This window comes from Mus caroli, unplaced genomic scaffold (genome assembly GCF_978045245.1).
Source record: "Mus caroli unplaced genomic scaffold, Mus_caroli_1 scaffold_4, whole genome shotgun sequence".
Taxonomy (NCBI): domain Eukaryota; kingdom Metazoa; phylum Chordata; class Mammalia; order Rodentia; family Muridae; genus Mus; species Mus caroli.
The window spans coordinates 6,304,164-6,323,191 of record NW_028227259.1 but is presented as its reverse complement, the minus strand read 5'-3'; the positions used below and the strand labels follow the sequence as shown (position 1 = coordinate 6,323,191).

Genomic DNA, 19,028 nt, shown 5'->3' with positions numbered 1-19,028 from the left:
TATTACATCTTGTCCTCATGCTATAACCTTCCAAAAAGCCTAATTCTCTCCTGCTTCCTCTCTTTCTCTGTCCAACTGGGAAGTCCCTCTTACTCGCTCAGTTATTGGCTCCTTCATTTATTAAAGGATTGGTTCACAAGAAGTCACCTGGGTATGTGACTCTTCCTTGTCCACAGCCCCTCCCAGGAGAGCAGAATTAGCATCAAAATACAAAACAGCACCAGGCCCATCCACAATAGACTGATATTTACCAGTAAAAAAGTGAACAACCCAGAGGATGCTCCTATGTCCTTTGGGAGTAGGACCCAAAATCTGTGCTAACAACTGTCTCTTACAGACCTCAACATATCTTTGTTCAAAGTAGTCATTTCTCTCTATATACTTGCTGTCCAAACTATGCCCCTCAATGTTGTTGTCCTGTCACAAAATATTCTTTTTCAAACACCCTAGAGCAAGTTACTAAAGTATGTGGGACTTAGAGGAAGGGAGTTTGGTCATAGCTTCCCCAAAAGACTCTTATTAGATTTCTCATCAGAGACCTAGAAGCCCAGGAGACAGAAGGCAGACATCTTCGTGATGATCCAAAGAGAAGAACATCAGCCTAGAATCATACAGACAGCAAAAGCTGTAGGCATGGGAGATAGAGAATCTTCAAAGGTCAAAATCTCATCCTGTTCTACAACAAAGTGCCTTATACTGGGAAACATATAAACAACAGAAATCCATTTCTTGTACGTTTGGAGATTGGTAAGTTAAAGAACAGGATATTCAGGATGTTTGATGTGTATTGAGTGCCAGGATGCTAAGGGTATACAAGGCCTTTTATTTTGCTCTAACATGGTATTTTGTTGTATATTCTCACATGGTCCTGGGAAATGAAACTCTCTTTCATTTCTTTTTCTTTTCATATAGACAAGGTTACAATCCCCTTTCAGCTCCTTCAGTCCTTCCCCTAACTCTTCCATAGAGGTCCTCTAGCTCAGTCCAATGTTTGCCTCCTCTAAGTATCTCCATCTATGCCAGTCAGATGATGGTTGAGCCCCATAGAGGATAGCCATGTAAGACCTATGTCTGCAAGCACAACACAGCATCAGCAATAGTGTTGGGATTTGGTGTCAGGCCCTATTCTATAGGGGACACATTCTTTCATGATTGTGAACACCTGGGTTGCTACCACAAAGGTCTCAAATCGGGCTGAAGATTCAACATAGATTTTTGTGAGCCACATGTTCCAACATCAGGCCCCAAAACTAGAGCTGGTTACTGTCACAGTACCAATACCATGCAGGTTTTATCTCTATTGCTCTGTAGTACAGCTTGAGGTCAAGGATGGTGACTCCCCTAGAAATTCTTTTATTTTGGGGAATAGTTTTCCCTATCCTGGTTTGATTTTTGTTTGTTTGTTTGTTTTAAATCCAGATGAATTTTAAAATTGCTCCTTCTATCTCTATATCTATATATTGCTTTTGAAAAGATGGTCATTTTTACTATGTTAATTTTACTGATCCTTCCGCGGGATCTCTGCAGAGGGCCCTAAGGTCCCCAGAGGACTCTCCATGCTGCAGGCACCCTTAGGACACCCGGGACCCTGGGATCATCACTGGTGAGTGGAACGCAACATCAGTTCCAAAAAACCCAGAGGGTCTTGTGCTAGCATCAACAGGGTTAAAGCACAAAGGCAGGCCCTAGCACTCCCAGATTCTTGGGATCACTGAGACCAGTCCATGCAGGAGAGCACGTGGGCAGCAGAAGCAACAGAGTTTCTTGGACAGGGTCCCTTTGGGCCTCCATCCTTAGCCAGGAGGCAGAGCTGAGACCCAGACCCCTGGACACCTTCCTTGCCAGAGGAGAGTTGGCCTCCAGGGAGGGCTCTGACCCCAGGAACCCGGAGATGGGTCTGAGCTCAAGAGTTCTGTGCATCTTCCCTGCAAGAGGAGAGCCTGCCTGCAGAGAGTGCTCTGATCACTTGGACACTGGAAAGAGTTGGTCTTCCAGGATGCTGCCAGAGCCTAAAGAATCACAGGAGGAACAAGCTCCAGTCAGAGACAGCTAGAACATCTGACACCAGAGCTTACCAGATGGCAAAAGGCAAACAAAAGAATCTTACTACAGGAACCAGGACCACTGGGCATCATCAGAACCTAGTATGCCCACCACAGCGAATCCTGGATACCCCAACACACCTGAAAAGCAAGATTCTGATCTAAAATCACATCTCACGATACTGGTGGAGGATTTTAAGAAGGGCATTAATAACTCACTTAAAGAAATGCAAGAGAACACTGCTAAACAGGTAGAAGCCCTTAAAGGGGATGCACAAAAATCCCTCAAGGAATTATAGGAAAACACTGCTAAACAGGTAGTAGACCTTAAAGAGGAAACACAAAAATCCCTTAAAGAATTACAGGAAAACACAACAAAACAGGTGATGGAATTGAACAAAACCATCCAAGGTCTAAAAATGGAACTAGAAACATTGAAGAAAACTCAAACAGAGACAACTCTGGAGATAGAAACCCTAGGAAAGAAATCAGGAACCATAGATGCGAGCATCAGCAACAGAACACAAGAGATGGAAGAGAGAATCTCAGGTTCAGAAGATTCCATAGAGAACATCGGCACAACCATCAAAGAAAATGCAAAATGCAAAAAGATCCTAACTCAAAACATCCAGGAAATCCAGGACACAATGAGAAGACCAAACCTACGGATAATAGGAGTAGATGAGAATGAAGATTTTCAACTTAAAGGGCCCCAAATATCTTCAACAAAATAATAGAAGAAAACTTCCCAAACCTAAAGAAAGAGATGCCCATGAACATACAAGAAGCCTACAGAACTCCAAATAGACTGGACCAGAAAAGAAATTCCTCCCGACACATAGTAATCAGAACAACAAATGCACTAAATAAAGATAGAATATTGAAAGCAGTAAGAGAAAAGGGTCAAGTAACATATAAAGGCAGGCCTATCAGAGTTACACCAGACTTTTCACCAGAGACTGTGAAAGCCAGAAGATCCTGGACAGATGTTGTGAATTAACTCTTGATTTACATTCCTGAGATGAATTTAAGCTCTGAGAAGCCCTGTGAGCAGCAAAAGGCTGGGTTTTCTTTCTCAGTGTTCCTATCACAATTCAGCAGCACTGGGCTTTCACTGAAGAAATGCCAGTCATTCCTCCTGGTGTGGTTTTCTGATTAGCTCTTCCTTCTATGGCATTGGTCCTCTTTTCAAGCCCAACACTTTCAGCACTCTCTTTGTGCTATTTCTGCATGCAATAAACAATTTGGATATCTGCTGGTTTTTCTGAAGACATAACTTAGATCTGACACTAAGCCCACAAGCACTACAGATTAAAAGCTGAGTGTCACATGACTGCTCACCCTTCAAATGCCAATCACAATCCCCTAAGGTCTAACCAGATATCCATTAATAATGGTTCCCACAACTTCCTCTTTTGGTTAAATACTTCACTAAAACAAGGTACACACAGAACTAAACACACTTGGATTCCCTAGTTCACTGTAAAAGGTGCAGTCTGGAAACAGCCAGGTGAAATGACTGCAAAGGAACAGGGAGCACACAAATGTTTGGAGGAAGGAAGGATAGAGGTCCCAAACATTGACATGTGCTCTGGCATGTTATCCACAGCACATTGACATTTTAACAACATCGAAGCTCTCTGCAGCCCATGAGTTAGCCAGGGGTCCATCATCATTCATGGCCTCATATGCAAGAATGACAGTCACAGAACAGATTTTGGGGTTCTTATAAAGCCTTGTGCCAATAACTGGAGACTTAGGAAAAATATTATTATAACAATATTAACCATGGCATTATCTTCCCTCTCAGAAAATTTCCAGAGTACAGCAGGGACTTTCATAGGACCAAAGGTTTAAGATTCTTCATATAACCATGCCTGACCTCAAGCTGTACTACAGAGCAATTGTGATAAAAACTGCATGGTACTGGTATAGCCACAGACAGGTAGATCAATGGAATAGAATTGAAGACCCAGAAATGAACCCACACACCTATGGTCACTTGATCTTTGACAAGGGAGCTAAAACCATCCAGTGGAAAAAAAGACAGCATTTTCAACAAATGGTGCTGGCACAACTGGGGGTTATCATGTAAAAGAATGTGAATTGGTCCATTCTTATATCCTTGTACAAAGCTCAAGTCTAAGTGGATCAAAGACCTCCACATAAAACAAGAGACACTGAAATTTATAGATGAGTGAGTGGGGAAAAGCCTCAAAAATATGGGTACAGGGGGAAAATTCTTGAACAGCTATGGCTTGTACTGTGAGATCAAGAATCTACAAATGGGACCTCATAAAATTGCAAAACTTCTGTAAGGCAAAAGATACTGTCAATAAGACAAAAAGCCACTAGCAGATTGGGAAAGGATTTTTACCAATCCTAAATCAGATAGGGGCCTAATATCCAATACAAAGAACTCAAGAAGCTGGACTCTAGAAATTCAAATAACCCCACTAAAAATGGGGTACAGAGCTAAACAAAGAATTCTCAACTGAGGAATACTGAATAGCTGAGAAACACTTGAAAGAATGTTCAACATCCTTAATCATCAGGGAAATGCAAATCAAAACAACCCTGAGATTCCTCCTCACACCAGTCAGAATGGCTAAGATCAAAAATTCAGGTGAGAGCAGATGCTGGTGAGGATGTGGAGAAAGAGGAACACTTCTCCATTGCTGTTGGGATTGCAAGCTTGTACAACCACTCTGGAAATCAGTCTGGCAGTTCCTCAGAAAATTGGACATAGTATTACAGGAAGATCCAGCAATACCTCTCATGGGCATATACCCAGAAGATGTTTCAACTGGTAATAAGGACACATGCTCCACTATGTTCATAGCAGCCTTGTATATTATAGCCAGAATCTGGAAAGAATCCAGATGTCCCTCAACAGAGGAATAGATACAAAAAAAAAATGTGGTACATTTACACAGTGGAGTATTACTCAGCTATTAAAAACAATGAATTTTTAAAATTCTTGGGCAAATGGATGTGTCTGGAGGATATCATCCTGAGTGAGGTAACCCAATCACAAAAGAAGCCACTTGGTATGCACTCACTGATAAGTGATTATTAGCCCAGAAACTTAGAATACCCAAGATACAATTTGCAAAACATATGAAACTCAAGAAGAAGGAAGTCCAAAGTGTGGATACTTCATTCCTCTTTAGAATAGGGAACAAAATATCCATGGAAGGAGTTACAGAGACTACCCCACCCGGGATCTATCCCATAATCAGCCACCAAATGCAGACACTATTGCACATGCCAGCAAGATTTTTCTGAAAGGACCCCGATATAGCTGTCTTGTGTGAGGCTATGCCAGTGCCTGGCAAATACAGAAGTGGATGCTCACAGTCATCTATTGGATGAAACACAGGGAACCCAATGGAGGAGCTCAAGAAAATACCCAAGGAGCTGAAGGGGTCTGCAACCCTATAGGTGGAACAACAATATGAACTAAAATACCTCCCAGAGCTCATGTCTTTAGCTGCATATGTAACAGAAGATGGCCTAGTTGGCTCTCATTGGGAAGAGAGGCCCCTTGGTCTTGCAAACTTTATATGCCCCAGTACAGGGGAACGCCAGGGCCAAGAAGTGATAGTGGGTGGGAAGGGGAGTGGGGGGAGAGGGTATGGGAGACTTTTGGGATAGCATTGGAAATGTAAATGAAGAAACTATCTAATAAAAAATTAAAAAGAAAAGATTCTTCTTATATCATAATGGCAGGTACTAGTTAGAGATAACCACACAGACCTCTAGTCAAGATGTAGAACAATTAAGTGAAAGCAAGTAGAGCGAAGGTTTTACACAGACACAAACACATGCATATGCAAAGGTAAAATGAAATATAGTTTCTCCAAGTATAAATCCTGGAGATGGACACCAGGATTTGAATCCCTTCTCTGTTGGCTTTTAAATGGTTTATGATTGGGTGGGTTACTGGAATTCTGTGTCTCAATGTATTTATTTTAAAATGTCTGTGGTTCACAAAGTTGTTAAAAGAATTTTAAAAGTTGGTACCCATAATTCATAACAGTTTCTGTTACTTTATATGTTACATATAAAGTGGATGCTCACAGTCATCTATTGGATGAAACACAGGGAACCCAATGGAGGAGCTCAAGAAAATACCCAAGGAGGTGAAGGGGTCTGCAACCCTATAGGTGGAACAACAATATGAACTAAAATACCTCCCAGAGCTCATGTCTTTAGCTGCATATGTAACAGAAGATGGCCTAGTTGGCTCTCATTGGGGAGAGAGGCCCCTTGGTCTTGCTGTTACTTTGTTAGCCTATTATATAATTAAAATTTATATTTAGTTCAATTTAATTTTTTTCTGATCATTGTTTCCATGCATAACAATTTCTCACATTTTCTCCATTTCATTTACTATTTCTGCTGCATCTCTGTCTAGAGTGATATACTGTTCTTTGTTTTGTTTTATTTTTTTTTCTGCTCTGTGTGACATGATGTTATAAGTATATTTTGGTTTCCATCACTGATCTTTAATGACTTCTCAGACCTTGGTAATGCATAGAGTCATTGGTTAGTTCAGCAGGTTTACAGCTTGGACGAGACATGGCTACACAAAGCAGAGGTACCTTCTCTTGCTCTGGCTGGATGACCATTCTCCAGCCTTGGTATCACTCTGAATATCAGAGATGCCCCTGAGGGCTAATGAGCATTGCCCAAATGTTTGCATTTTATATTATTATCTTCCATATTATGGAGAGAAACAGAGAGACATAGACATAGACAGAATATAGAGACTATTTTTTAAATGTAATTACTTGGCAAGGAAATTTTTTTTAAAAAGCTTGCATGATAATTCTGTTTGTACTTCATATTTAGAAATGCCTTCTCACAATGTTTTTTCGGTCTGTCTTCTCTTACACACAACATGCTAACAATAACAAAAGGTAGTAATTCTGTGGAGATGTGTATATCTGTGTTGGCCTTTCAGAATAGAATTAGACCCCATGTTAATTCCTTTAAGAGACAGAACATCTTTGCTAAGCAAGGAGCTACTTGGCTATATTACATTTCCATCTCTCATAGACAATGTGCGATCCCATTGGATGTTTTCCTGAGGAGCAATTTATGAATCGAGGAATTTCTATAGGCTATGGGAAATTTGTTCCAAGAAAAATACCATTATATAGTTAGATCTTCAAAATGTGTACAATTTTACCTTCCTATCTGCTGGTTTTACATCTGAGGATTCAAGGATCCATGGATAAAATATGTTAGAAACTTTTATAATAAATCTGAAAGAAATTTAATTTGAGGCAATCCTTTATGTATCAAGGAGGAAATTAAAATTTCATACCAATAAGATAAATGCAGTTTATTTTTAAATAAGGTATTGCATCTTAGCTGAATATTGGATATTGCAAGCTACAGAATATCCTCAGATTTTTTTTCAGAATTGATTCAGATTTGGTCTTTATAGTCACCAGTTCTGGGAACACAGTGTCACATACGTGTAGAGTCTGAAATGACAAAACTATGTGTATTGATATTTTATGAGCTGATGGAAATGTTGTGATAATCTGAAGCCAGAACTCATCAAGGTTTTTTTTTTTAATGAAACTCAAGTCAAAACGCAAGTACCTACTTTTCCACTTAAGCATTTGAACACAATACAATCCAGAGAAATGTTTCTTTGATATTTATATTCTGAGCAATGATTGTAGGAGTATATTAAGACTTTGGCTTTTTGTAATTAAATCATTGTATTTTTATAAGAACAGAACCCCAGAATTATTTTTATTGAAAATAGATTTTCTTCATATAGTATATTCTCATTATAGTCCCCTCTCCATTCTCTCTACGATCTTCCCATTTTTCCTTTCACCCAAAGTGGCACACTCTATCTTGGTCTCTTTCCCATCCACCCCTCTGTCTCATAAACACACACATTAGAAAGCAGACTTGTAAAATAAAAATATAAAATAAAAACAAGCAAACCATAATGGGACAAAAAATGAGCAAAGAAAAAAATCACAAGAAATACATATTGATGCAGACACATATATTCACATACACAGAACTCTCATGAAAACACAAAACTTGAAACCATAAATATAGGCAAATTCCAAGACAATGCATTATGAAGCACCCCCCCCCAATCTCTCTAAAAATACCATTTAGTTTGTGTTGGCCATCTCCCATTGGCCATGGAGCCTGCCCTTAAGTGTGATTCGTATGCCTCATGCAACACCATTGGGAATAAAACTCACTTTTCCTTTATGAGAGACTATCAGTTGGAGATAAATCCCAGGTTAGGGATGATAACTTGTATCTACTTCCCTCTTAACTAGGATTCCATTTGGCTTAGAGCCATGCAGGCCCTGTGTACACACACTGCCAGTCTCTGTGAGTTCAGATGTGCATCAGTCTTGATGTTTCTAGAAGACCCTGGTTTCCTTGTTGTCTTCCTTCCCACTGGCTCTTCTGCAATTCCCTGAACCCTGAGAGAAGCCATTTGGTGAAGACATCACTTTTAGGACTGGGTGTTCCAAGGTTTCTTAATCTGCACGTTGTTCTTGTGGTTCTCTGTGATTGTTCCCATTTCCTGCAGGAAGGAGCTTTTCTAGCAGCTGAGAAAGACACTATTCATGGGTATAGCAGAATGTCATTAGGATTCATCCTATTTCTATGTTCCTTTATCAGAACACTAGTAATTGTTTTTATCCTGGCCTATCTAGTTTGAGGGTCCTGGCCATCCAAGCAGTATTAGGAACAGATGCCATCTCATGGTGTGGGCCTTAAACTCAATCAGATATTGGTTGGTTAGTCCTACAAGCTTTATAACAGTATTGTACTGGAGTGTCTTGCATGCAGGTCACCATTGTAGATTGAATAGCTTATAGCTGGGTAAATGATTATCTTTCTCCTTCAGTGTTGTAGAGAGTACTTTCTCATACCGTGAATAGCACTAGTCAATAGATGTGAAGGCTTTAGGTAGGCATCAGTTTGACTTCTCCATCTTCAATGAGTTACATAGGTGTTGTCTTCTGCAGTAGGGCCTTGCCATCAATTTATGGAGAACAACCAATAGCATTGGCAATAAATAGCCTTGGTTGTTTGGAGGTTTCCATGGGGACACCCTAGTCAACAATTCAATTGCATGTAACCCATTTCTGATACTGGGGGTTTCACTTACTGGTGACAGATATCTAGTTGTGGTACTATTTGGTAGTTTTGTTCAGATTTCTTTCATATGTGTTTATTTTTTAAAAGCTTCTATTGTATTAGGTTTCAAAACAAACTTAGGACAGACATGGATGCACACATAAGTGATCTCAGAACTTTGATGCCTGATGTTGGAGAATTACTAAGAATTCTAGACCAGGCTTGGTTACAAAGTGACACCCTGCCAGTCTCAATACAGAAGTGCGTGAAGACATAGGATTTAATATCTATAGTTTTCTTTTGTCACCATTCTGTAATAGAATGGCAATACTAGAAATGGGTGATGGTTTGTATATCCTTGGATCAGGGAGTGGCACCATCTGAAGGTGTGGCCTTGTTGGAATAGGTGTGACCTGGTTGGAATGGGTGTGTCACTGTGGGTGTGGGTATAAGATCCTCACCCTAGTTGCCTGGAAGTCAGTCTTCCACTAGCAGCCTTTGGATGAAGACATAGACTCTCAGCTCCTCCTGTGCCATGCCTGCCTGGATGCTGCCATGCTCCCACCTTGATGATAATGGACTGAACCTCTGAACCTGTAAGCCAGCCCCAATTAAATGTTGTTTTTTATAAGACTTGCCTTGGTCATGGTGTCTGTTCACAGCAGTAAAACCGTAACTAAGACAGAAGTTGGTACTGGGAGTGGGGTATTGCTGTGATAGGCCTGACCATGCTTTTATTTGAAAAAATGTGGATTTTGGGACGTTGGATTTGGAAAGCAGTGGAATGCTTTAAATGGGGCTTAATGGGTCATCCTAGTAGGAATATAGAAGACTTTGTTGCTGGGATTGATTTGAACTGTGTTGACCTGGCCCAAGAGATTTCAAAGGAGAAGAATTTCAGAATGTGGCATAAAGACTGGTTTTGTGGTATTTTGGTGAAGAATGTGGCTACTTTTTGCTCTTGTCTGAAAAGTTTGCCTAAGGTGTAGAGACTTGCACTAGTTCCATTGACAAAAGAAGTTTCAAAAAAGCCCAGCAGAGACTTTGTTCTCTGGTTAAGTCTTATGAAGAGAAGTATGAACAAGCATAGCAAGCTTAGAAAGGCAAAATATAAAATGTATGGTTTGAGTACTAAAGGCATACCAGGAAGTGAAATAGAGCAAAATCTTGTGTTCTAGGAGATAACAGATTAAGGGAGTGGGACCTTGGGGCAAGATTCTACCCATCTTAATTAGATCCAGGCATGGTGGTACACACCTTTAATCCCATGAGATAGGCATGCTGATCTCTACATTCAAGGTCAATCTACAGAGCAAGAACCAGGATAGCCAAGCTTAGGCAGTGAAAGATTTAGAAAACATAAAGCTAGTGATAATGTGATAGTACAAGGGAATCATGTTCTAGTTCCTGTAAGCAGCAGAACTCGGCAGCTTCAGCCATGTGGCTCTGGCTCTAGAGTTAAGAATGGGAGGAACCACTGGGAAAATTGTTGCTGGTTAGCTAAGGAATTAGCAGTGATTAAGAAGAGACCAGCATTACTGAGGTGAAATCTTCTGGAAATTGTTTTCTGGGAGCACAAAGAAGCTGTGTTCCAGAGATACCCAAGGTTGTACTTCATGCTGCGGCTGGACTTGGTAATGTGTAAGAGTCACTCAGGTGGTACTGCTTGTGAAGGAATGAGGGATCATGGAGAGAAGCTGAGGCTTAGCACTGTGAGAGGCCAGGGAAGGCCATTGGAGAAGGTGAAGCCTCAGCTGTAGTTGATGGTCCAGGACTGAAGGGGTCATGCAAAGAATTTGAGGCTTGGCACCCTGAAGAGAGCCTATGAGAGGCTAATGGTGAAGCCTAGTTGGAGTGGAACACCCCAGTGTATTGGAGATGTCAGTACCATGGGATGATCACCAAGAACAGCAGCCGTAGCAGAGTGGATCAACCTGAGCATAGAGTGCTACAGAGCACAGAGATGGAAAAGTGATGCCAGCCCTTAGGAGGAGTCCAAAAGATCAAGTGGAATCCCAGACACTGAAACAAGAAGCTGTAACATTGAAATTGCCTTGGAGACTCAAAGATGTTAAAGATGCCAGATCCATGGGATACATGGTGAGGAAAGCTGCTAACAGGGAGTGGAACCAGCCCAGGAGAAAGCAGTTTGTTGCAGTCAAAAAAAACATGAACAAGGAGTGGAGATCTGAAGACCGCTTTGACATCAGCCATGGAGATGCAGTTTGGAGTTTGCCCAGCTGGTTTCCTGCCTTGCTTTGGGGATTACAGTTAATTGAGTTGAATGAATCTCAGAAGAGACCTTGAACTTTGGACTTTAAACATTGTTGCGACCGCTATAGACTATGAGGACTTTGAAAGTTGGACTAAATGCATTTTGCATTATGCTATGTTTACGTATGGCCCCCATAGACTCATGTTTTTGAACAAGTCTATGGGGACCAGGGAGTGGAATGTGATGGTTTGTATATCCTTGGATCAGGGAGTGGCACTATCTGAAGGTGTGGCCTTGTTGGAATAGGTGTGACCTGGTTGGAATGGGTGTGTCACTGTGGGTGTGGGTATAAGATCCTCACCCTAGTTGCCTGGAAGTCAGTCTTCCACTAGCAGCCTTTGGATGAAGACGTAAAACTCTCAGCTCCTCCTGTGCCATGCCTGCCTGGATACTGCCATGCTCCCACCTTGATGATAATGGACTGAACCTCTGAACCTGTAAGCCAGCCCCAATTAAATGTTGTTTTTTATAAGACTTGCCTTGGTCATGGTGTCTGTTCACAGCAGTAAAACCCTAACTAAGACAAAATGTTTCCACAATATATATTGAATTAGGTGTTATAAATAATATAAAGCTTATTTCAGTTATGGAGAAGAATGTATGTAGATTATACACAAATAATTGGACTTTTTATGTGAGCAACAGAGCATGTTCAGATTTTGATCTGTGGGGATTCTAGAAAACTACTTTGAGGATATGAGATGCTACATATATTTGGTTTGGTTCTTGTCTTTAAATGGGAAAGCCATTTAGAAGCACACTACTCATTTAATTCCTCAGACTCAATGTTTGTGGTGTGTTAGCATAAATCTTGCTGCAGCCCACAGCTAACATATAGTACGCGTGTTTAATGGCATGTGGCTTTCTAATCATCTTTAGCAGTTTGCTGCTCAGTAAAACAGTGAAATAAGTTTACCCAAAAACAATGTAAAGATCATTCTAACTTGTTTTTTAGAATTTTTTAGGGAAGTTCTGTTTCTTAATTAAATCTAATTAACTTTGAAAGTTTACTGGATCAGTCTTTTTAAACCTCTAGAATAAAGATATGTAATTAGAAATATTCACAATTAATAAGGGTACGTGCCATCATTAAGAAAAAGTAGATGAAATGTGAAGGTTAATGATTTGAAATACTGGTTTATTATGGTCGCTTTGAAAATGTATAAACCAAGTCATCTGTGTCCTGTGTACTTCACTGTTGTAAAAATATCAGTGTCCTGCAGATTTTCCTCCCTGTCTTACATAGCAAGCTATGTCACTTCAACTGTGTGCCTTGTTTATTTGACCTTCTTATGAATTGTATGCTTGTGATCTCCATTGGCTTTGGACATCTGTGCCATGCAATTGGAAGAAAGAATGAGTGCTTTGCCTGGTATGTGATGAACAAATGGGGCTGGACTGGCAGTGTGGTTTCTTCTGAATATTGACTTCAGCATTGGAAGCATTGTCATTGTTAAATCATAAAGACACTTATGACACTGATTGGCTTTTAGCAGAGAACAGTGACGCTCAGTCAGTTCAGTTCTCTCTAAAAACAGTGATGGCACTAACTACATTTCATAAAGTGCTTCTGTAGCTCATTATTCTATTCTCTGTGAAGGAAACAGTACTATTCTAATTATTCTGTTTCTAATGTGACAACATTGATATATGCTTGCCAATGTTAACTCAATTGGGCATCAAAATGAACAATATTTTAAATGAGCATTTCTTGGATTCGGTTAGCAAGAACTTTATTGAGGATTTTTGCATCAATATTCATAAGGGATATTGGTCTGAAGTTTTCTATCTTTGTTGGGTCTTTTTGTGGTTTAGGTATCAGAGTAATTGTGGCTTCATAGAATGAGTTGGGTAGAGTACCTTCTGTTTCTATTTTGTGGAATAGTTTGTGAAGAACTGGGATTAGATCTTCTTTGAAGGTCTGATAGAACTCTGCACTAAACCCATCTGGTCCTGGGCTTTTTTTAGTTGGGAGACTATTAATGACTGCTTCTATTTCTTTGGGGGATATAGGGCTGTTTAGATCATTAACCTGATCTTGATTCAACTTTGGTACCTGGTATCTGTCTAGGAACTTGTCCATTTCATCCAGGTTCTCCAGTTTTGTTGAGTATAGCCTTTGGTAGAAGGATCTGATGGTGTTTTGGATGTCTTCAGGATCTGTTGTTATGTCTCCTTTTTCATTTCTGATTTTGTTAATTAGGATGCTTTCCCTGTGCCCTCTAGTGAGTCTGGCTAAGGGTTTATCTATCTTGTTGATTTTCTCAAAGAACCAGCTCCTTGATTGGTTTATTCTTTGAATAGTTCTTCTTGTTTCCACTTGGTTGATTTCACCCCTGAGTTTGTGTGCTCTCTCCAGTTTCCTTTTGGAGGCACTCACAGCTATGAGTTTTCCTCTTAGAAATGCTTTCATTGCGTCCCATAAGTTTGGGTATGTTGTGGCTTCATTTTCATTGAACTCTAAAAAGTCCTTAATTTCTTTCTTTATTCCTTCCTTGACCAAGGTATCATTGAGAAGAGTGTTGTTCAGTTTCCACGTGAAGGTTGGCTTTCTATTATTTATTTTGTTATTGAAGATCAGCCTTAGTCCATGGTGATCTGATAGGATGCATGGGACAATTTCAATATTTTTGTATCTGTTGAGGCCTGTTTTGTGACCAATTATGTGGTCAATTTTGGAGAAGGTACCATGAGGTGCTGAGAAGAAGGTATATCCTTTTGTTTTAGGATAGAATGTTCTGTAGATATCTGCCAGGTCCATTTGATTCATAATTTCTGTTAGTTTCACTGTGTCCCTGTCTGCTGTTGAGCCAGAGAGTGACTTGTAGAGAACAGACATTAAATACTAAAGCTAAGACATGGGAAGTTATTTCTGAAGGGATGAGGTGAAGGACTTCTAGAGATGCAGAGGGGAGCTGGACCCTACACATCTTTCTATTACTGGTTCACATAAACTTTCTGTTGTTTTGTTCATTATTAAAAATATAGCCTTAACGTCTGGAATAATGACATATGACTATATGTCACCGTAGGTGTGTGGGTTCATTTCTGGATCTTCAATTTTATTCCATTGGTCGGTTTGTCTGTCACTATACCAGTACCATGCAGTTTTTATCATAATTGCTCTGTAGTAAAGCTTTAGGTCCTGCATGGTGATTCCACCAGAGGTTCTTTTATCCTTGAGAAGAGTTTTTGCTATACTAGGTTTTTTGTTATTCCAGATGAATTTGCAGATTGCACTTTCTAATTCGTTGAAGAATTGATTTGGAATTTTGATGGGGATTGCATTGAATCTGTATATGGCTTTTGGCAAGATAGCCATTTTTACAATGTTGATCCTGCCAATCCATGAGCATGGGAGATCTTTCCATCTTCTGAGATCTTCTATAATTTCTTTCTTCAGAGACTTGAAGTTTTTATTATACAGATCTTTCACTTCCTTAGTTAGAGTCACACCAAGATATTTTATATTATTTGTGACTATTGAGAAGGGTGTTGTTTCCCTAATTTCTTTCTCAGCCTGTTTATTCTTTGTGTAGAGAAAGGCCATTGATTTGTTTGAGTTAATTTTATATCCAGCTACTTCACCGAAGCTGTTTATCAGGCTTAGGAGTTCTCTGGTGGAATTTTTAGGGTCACTTATATATACTATCATATCATCTGCAAAAAGTGATATTTTGACTTCATCTTTTCCCATTTGTATCCCTTTGATCTCCTTTTGTTGTCGAATTGCTCTGGCTAGGACTTCAAGTACAATGTTGAATAGGTATGGAGAAAGTAGACAGCCTTGTCTAGTCCCTGATTTTAGAGGGATTGCTTCAAGCTTCTCACCATTTACTTTGATGTTGGCTACTGGTTTGCTGTAGATTGCTTTTATCATGTTTAGGTATGGGCCTTGAATTCCTGATCTTTCCAAGACTTTTATCATGAATGGGTGTTGGATCTTGTCAAATGCTTTTTCCGCATCTAACGAGATGACCATGTGGTTTTTGTCTTTGAGTTTGTTTATATACTGGATTACGTTGATGGATTTCCATATATTGAACCATCCCTGCATCCCTGGGATGAAACCTACTTGGTCAAGATGGATGATTGTTTTGATGTGTTCTTGGATTCGATTAGCAAGAACTTTATTGAGGATTTTTGCATCAATATTCATAAGGGATATTGGTCTGAAGTTTTCTGTCTTTGTTGGGTCTTTTCGTGGTTTAGGTATCAGAGTATTTGTGGCTTCATAGAATGAGTTGGGTAGAGTACCTTCTGTTTCTATTTTGTGGAATAGTTTGTGAAGAACTGGGATTAGATCTCCTTTGAAGATCTGATAGAACTCTGCACTAAACCCATCTGGTCCTGGGCTTTTTTTAGTTGGGAGACTATTAATGACTGCTTCTATTTCTTTGGGGGATATAGGGCTGTTTAGATCATTAACCTGATCTTGATTCAACTTTGGTACCTGGTATCTGTCTAGGAACTTCTCCATTTCATCCAGGTTCTCCAGTTTTGTTGAGTGTTGCCTTTGGTAGAAGGATCTGGTGGTGTTTTGGATGTCTTCAGGATCTGTTGTTATGTCTCCTTTTTTATTTCTGATTTTGTTAATTAGGATGCTTTCCCTGTGCCCTCTAGTGAGTCTGGCTAAGGGTTTATCTATCTTGTTGATTTTCTCAATGAACCAGCTCCTTGATTGGTTGATTCTTTGAATAGTTCTTCTTGTTTGCACTTGGTTGATTTCACCCCTGAGTTTGATTATTTCCAGCCATCTACTCCTCTTGGGTGAATTTGCTTCCTTTTGTTCTAGTGCTTTTAGGTATGTTGTCAAGCTGCTAATGTGTGCTCTCTCTAGTTTCCTTTTGGAGGCACTCAGAGCTATGAGTTTTCCTCTTAGAAATGCTTTCATTGAGTCCCATAAGTTTGGGTATGTTGTGGCTTCATTTTCATTGAACTCTAAAAAGTCCTTAATTTCTTTCTTTATTCCTTCCTTGACCAAGGTATCATTGAGAAGAGTGTTGTTCAGTTTCCACGTGAAGGTTGGCTTTCTGTTATTTATTTTGTTATTGAAGATCAGCCTTAGTCCATGGTGATCTGATAGGATGCATGGGACAATTTCAATATTTTTGTATCTGTTGAGGCCTGTTTTGTGACCAATTATGTGGTCAATTTTGGAGAAGGTACCATGAGATGCTGAAAAGAAGGTATATCCTTTTGTTTTAGGATAGAATGTTCTGTAGATATCTGCCAGATCCATTTGATTCATAATTTCTGTTAGTTTCACTGTGTCCCTGTTTAGTTTCTGTTTCCATGATCTGTCCATTGGTGAAAGTGGTGTGTTGAAGTCTCCCACTATTATTGTATGAGGTGCAATGTGTGCTTTGAGATTTACTAAAGTTTCTTTAATGAATGTGGCTGCCTTTGTATTTGGAGCATAGATATTCAGGATTGATAGTTCCTCTTGGAGGATTTTACATTTGATGAGTATGAAGTGTCCCTCCCTGTCTTTTTTAATGACTTTGGGTTGGAAGTCAACCTTATCAGATATTAGAATGGCTACTCCAGCTTGTTTCTTCAGACCATTTGCTTGGAAAATTGTTTTCCAGCCTTTCATTCTGAGGTAGTGTCTATCTTTTTCTCTGAGATGAGTTTCCTGTAAGCAGCAAAATGTTGGGTCTTGTTTGTGTAGCCAGTTTGTTAGTCTATGTCTTTTTATCGGGGAGTTGAGTCCATTGATATTAAGAGATATTAAGGAAAAGTAATTGTTGTTTCCTGTTATTTTTGTTGTTAAAGTTGGCATTCTGTTCTCGTGGCTGTGTTCTTTTAGGTTTGTTGAGGGATTACCTTCTTGTTGTTTCTAGGGCATGGTTTCTGTCCTTGTATTGGTTTTTTTCTGTTATTATCCTTTGAAGGGCTGGATTCGTGGAGAGATAATGTGTGAATTTGGTTTTGTCATGGAATACTTTGGTTTCTCCATCTATGTTAATTGAGAGTTTGGCTGGGTATAGTAGCCTGGGCTGGAGTTTGTGTTCTTTTAGTGTCTGTATAACATCCGTCCAGGATCTTCTGGCTTTCATAGTCTCTGGTGAGAAATCTGGTGTAATTCTGATAGGCTTGCCTTTATATGTTACTTGGCCTTTTTCTCTTACTGCTTTTAGTATTCTATCTTTATTTAGAGCATTTGTTGTTCTGATTATTATGTATCGGGAGATATTTCTTTTCTGGTCCAGTCTATTTGGAGTTCTGTAGGCTTCTTGTATGTTCATGGGCATCTCTTTCTTTAGGTTTGGGAAGTTTTCTTCTATAATTTTGTTGAAGATGTTTGCTGGTCCTTTGAGTTGAAAATCTTCATTCTCATCCACTCCTATTATACGTAGGTTTGGTCTTCTCATTGTGTCCTGTATTTCTTGGATGTTTTGAGTTAGGATCTTTTTGCATTTTACATATTCCTTGATTGTTGTGCCGATGTTCTCTATGGAATCTTCTGCACCTGAGATTCTCTCTTCCATCTCTTGTATTCTGTTGCTGATGCTCGTATCTATGGTTCCAGATTTCTTTCCTAGGGTTTCTATCTCCAGTGTTGCCTCATTTTGGGTTTTCTTTATTGTGTCTACTTCCCTTTTTAGGTCTAGTATGGTTTTGTTCATTTCCATCATCTTTTTGGATGTGTTTTTCTGTAAGGACTTCTACCTGTTTGATTATGTTATCCTGTTTTTCTTTAAGGATTTGTAACTCTTTAGCAGTGTTCTCCTGCAATTCTTTAAGGGATTTTTGTGCTTCCTCTTTACTGTCTTCTACCTGTTTACCAGTGTTCCTTTGTATTTCTTTAAGTGTGTTATTAACGTCTTTCTTGAAGTCCTCTACCATCATCATGAGATATGCTTTTATATCCGTGTCTAGCCTTTCTGGTGTGTTGGGGTGCCCTGGACTGGGCGAAGTGGGAGTGCTTGGTTCTGATGATGGTGAGTGGTCTTGGTTTTGTTAGTAAGATTATTACGTTTACCTTTCGCCATCTGGTAATCTCTGGGGTTAGTTGTTGTCGTTGTCACTGTTTAAAGATTGGAGCAGAAGCTGTGTTCCACTCACCAGCAGTCTCAAAATCATGTGGCGGGGGTCCTGGGTAGCTGGCGGGCGTCAGCCGACCCTGCACTCTAGCTACCCAGGTGCTGGTCCGGCCAGAAGAGGCCTGCGGTCCTACTCAGGCTGGTTTTCTGCTTCCCTAACTAATGCATTCTCAGGTCCCGCGCGCAATTGGATTGGAGCAGAAGCTGTGTTCCACTCACCAGAAGTCTTAAGATCCTGTGGCGGGTGTTGTGGGTAGCTGGCGAGTGTCAGCCGACCCTGCAGCCTAGCTACCCCGGCGCTTTTCTGACCGGAGAGGCTTGTGGCCCTACTCAGTCTGGAATTCTGCCTCCCCAACCAAAGCAGTCTCTATTTTTGAATAAATATTCAGATTAGAATTTGTTCGATCAAGAAGAGAATGAAAATATTACCCTTGGAATGTAAAGATGCCTGAGGTTGAGACAACCTTTTGAGGAAAATAATTATTTTTCCCATTCCTGAATTACAATGAATAAAAGAAG

At 39.9% G+C, this 19,028-nt stretch overlaps 1 protein-coding gene across 14 annotated transcripts in view; it reads left to right on the top strand.

The window, feature by feature from the left end:
- LOC147004899 (protein DBF4 homolog A-like) overlaps positions 1–19,028 on the top strand; it is a 390,457-nt gene that overhangs the window by 329,241 nt on the left and 42,188 nt on the right. The window lies entirely within an intron of this gene.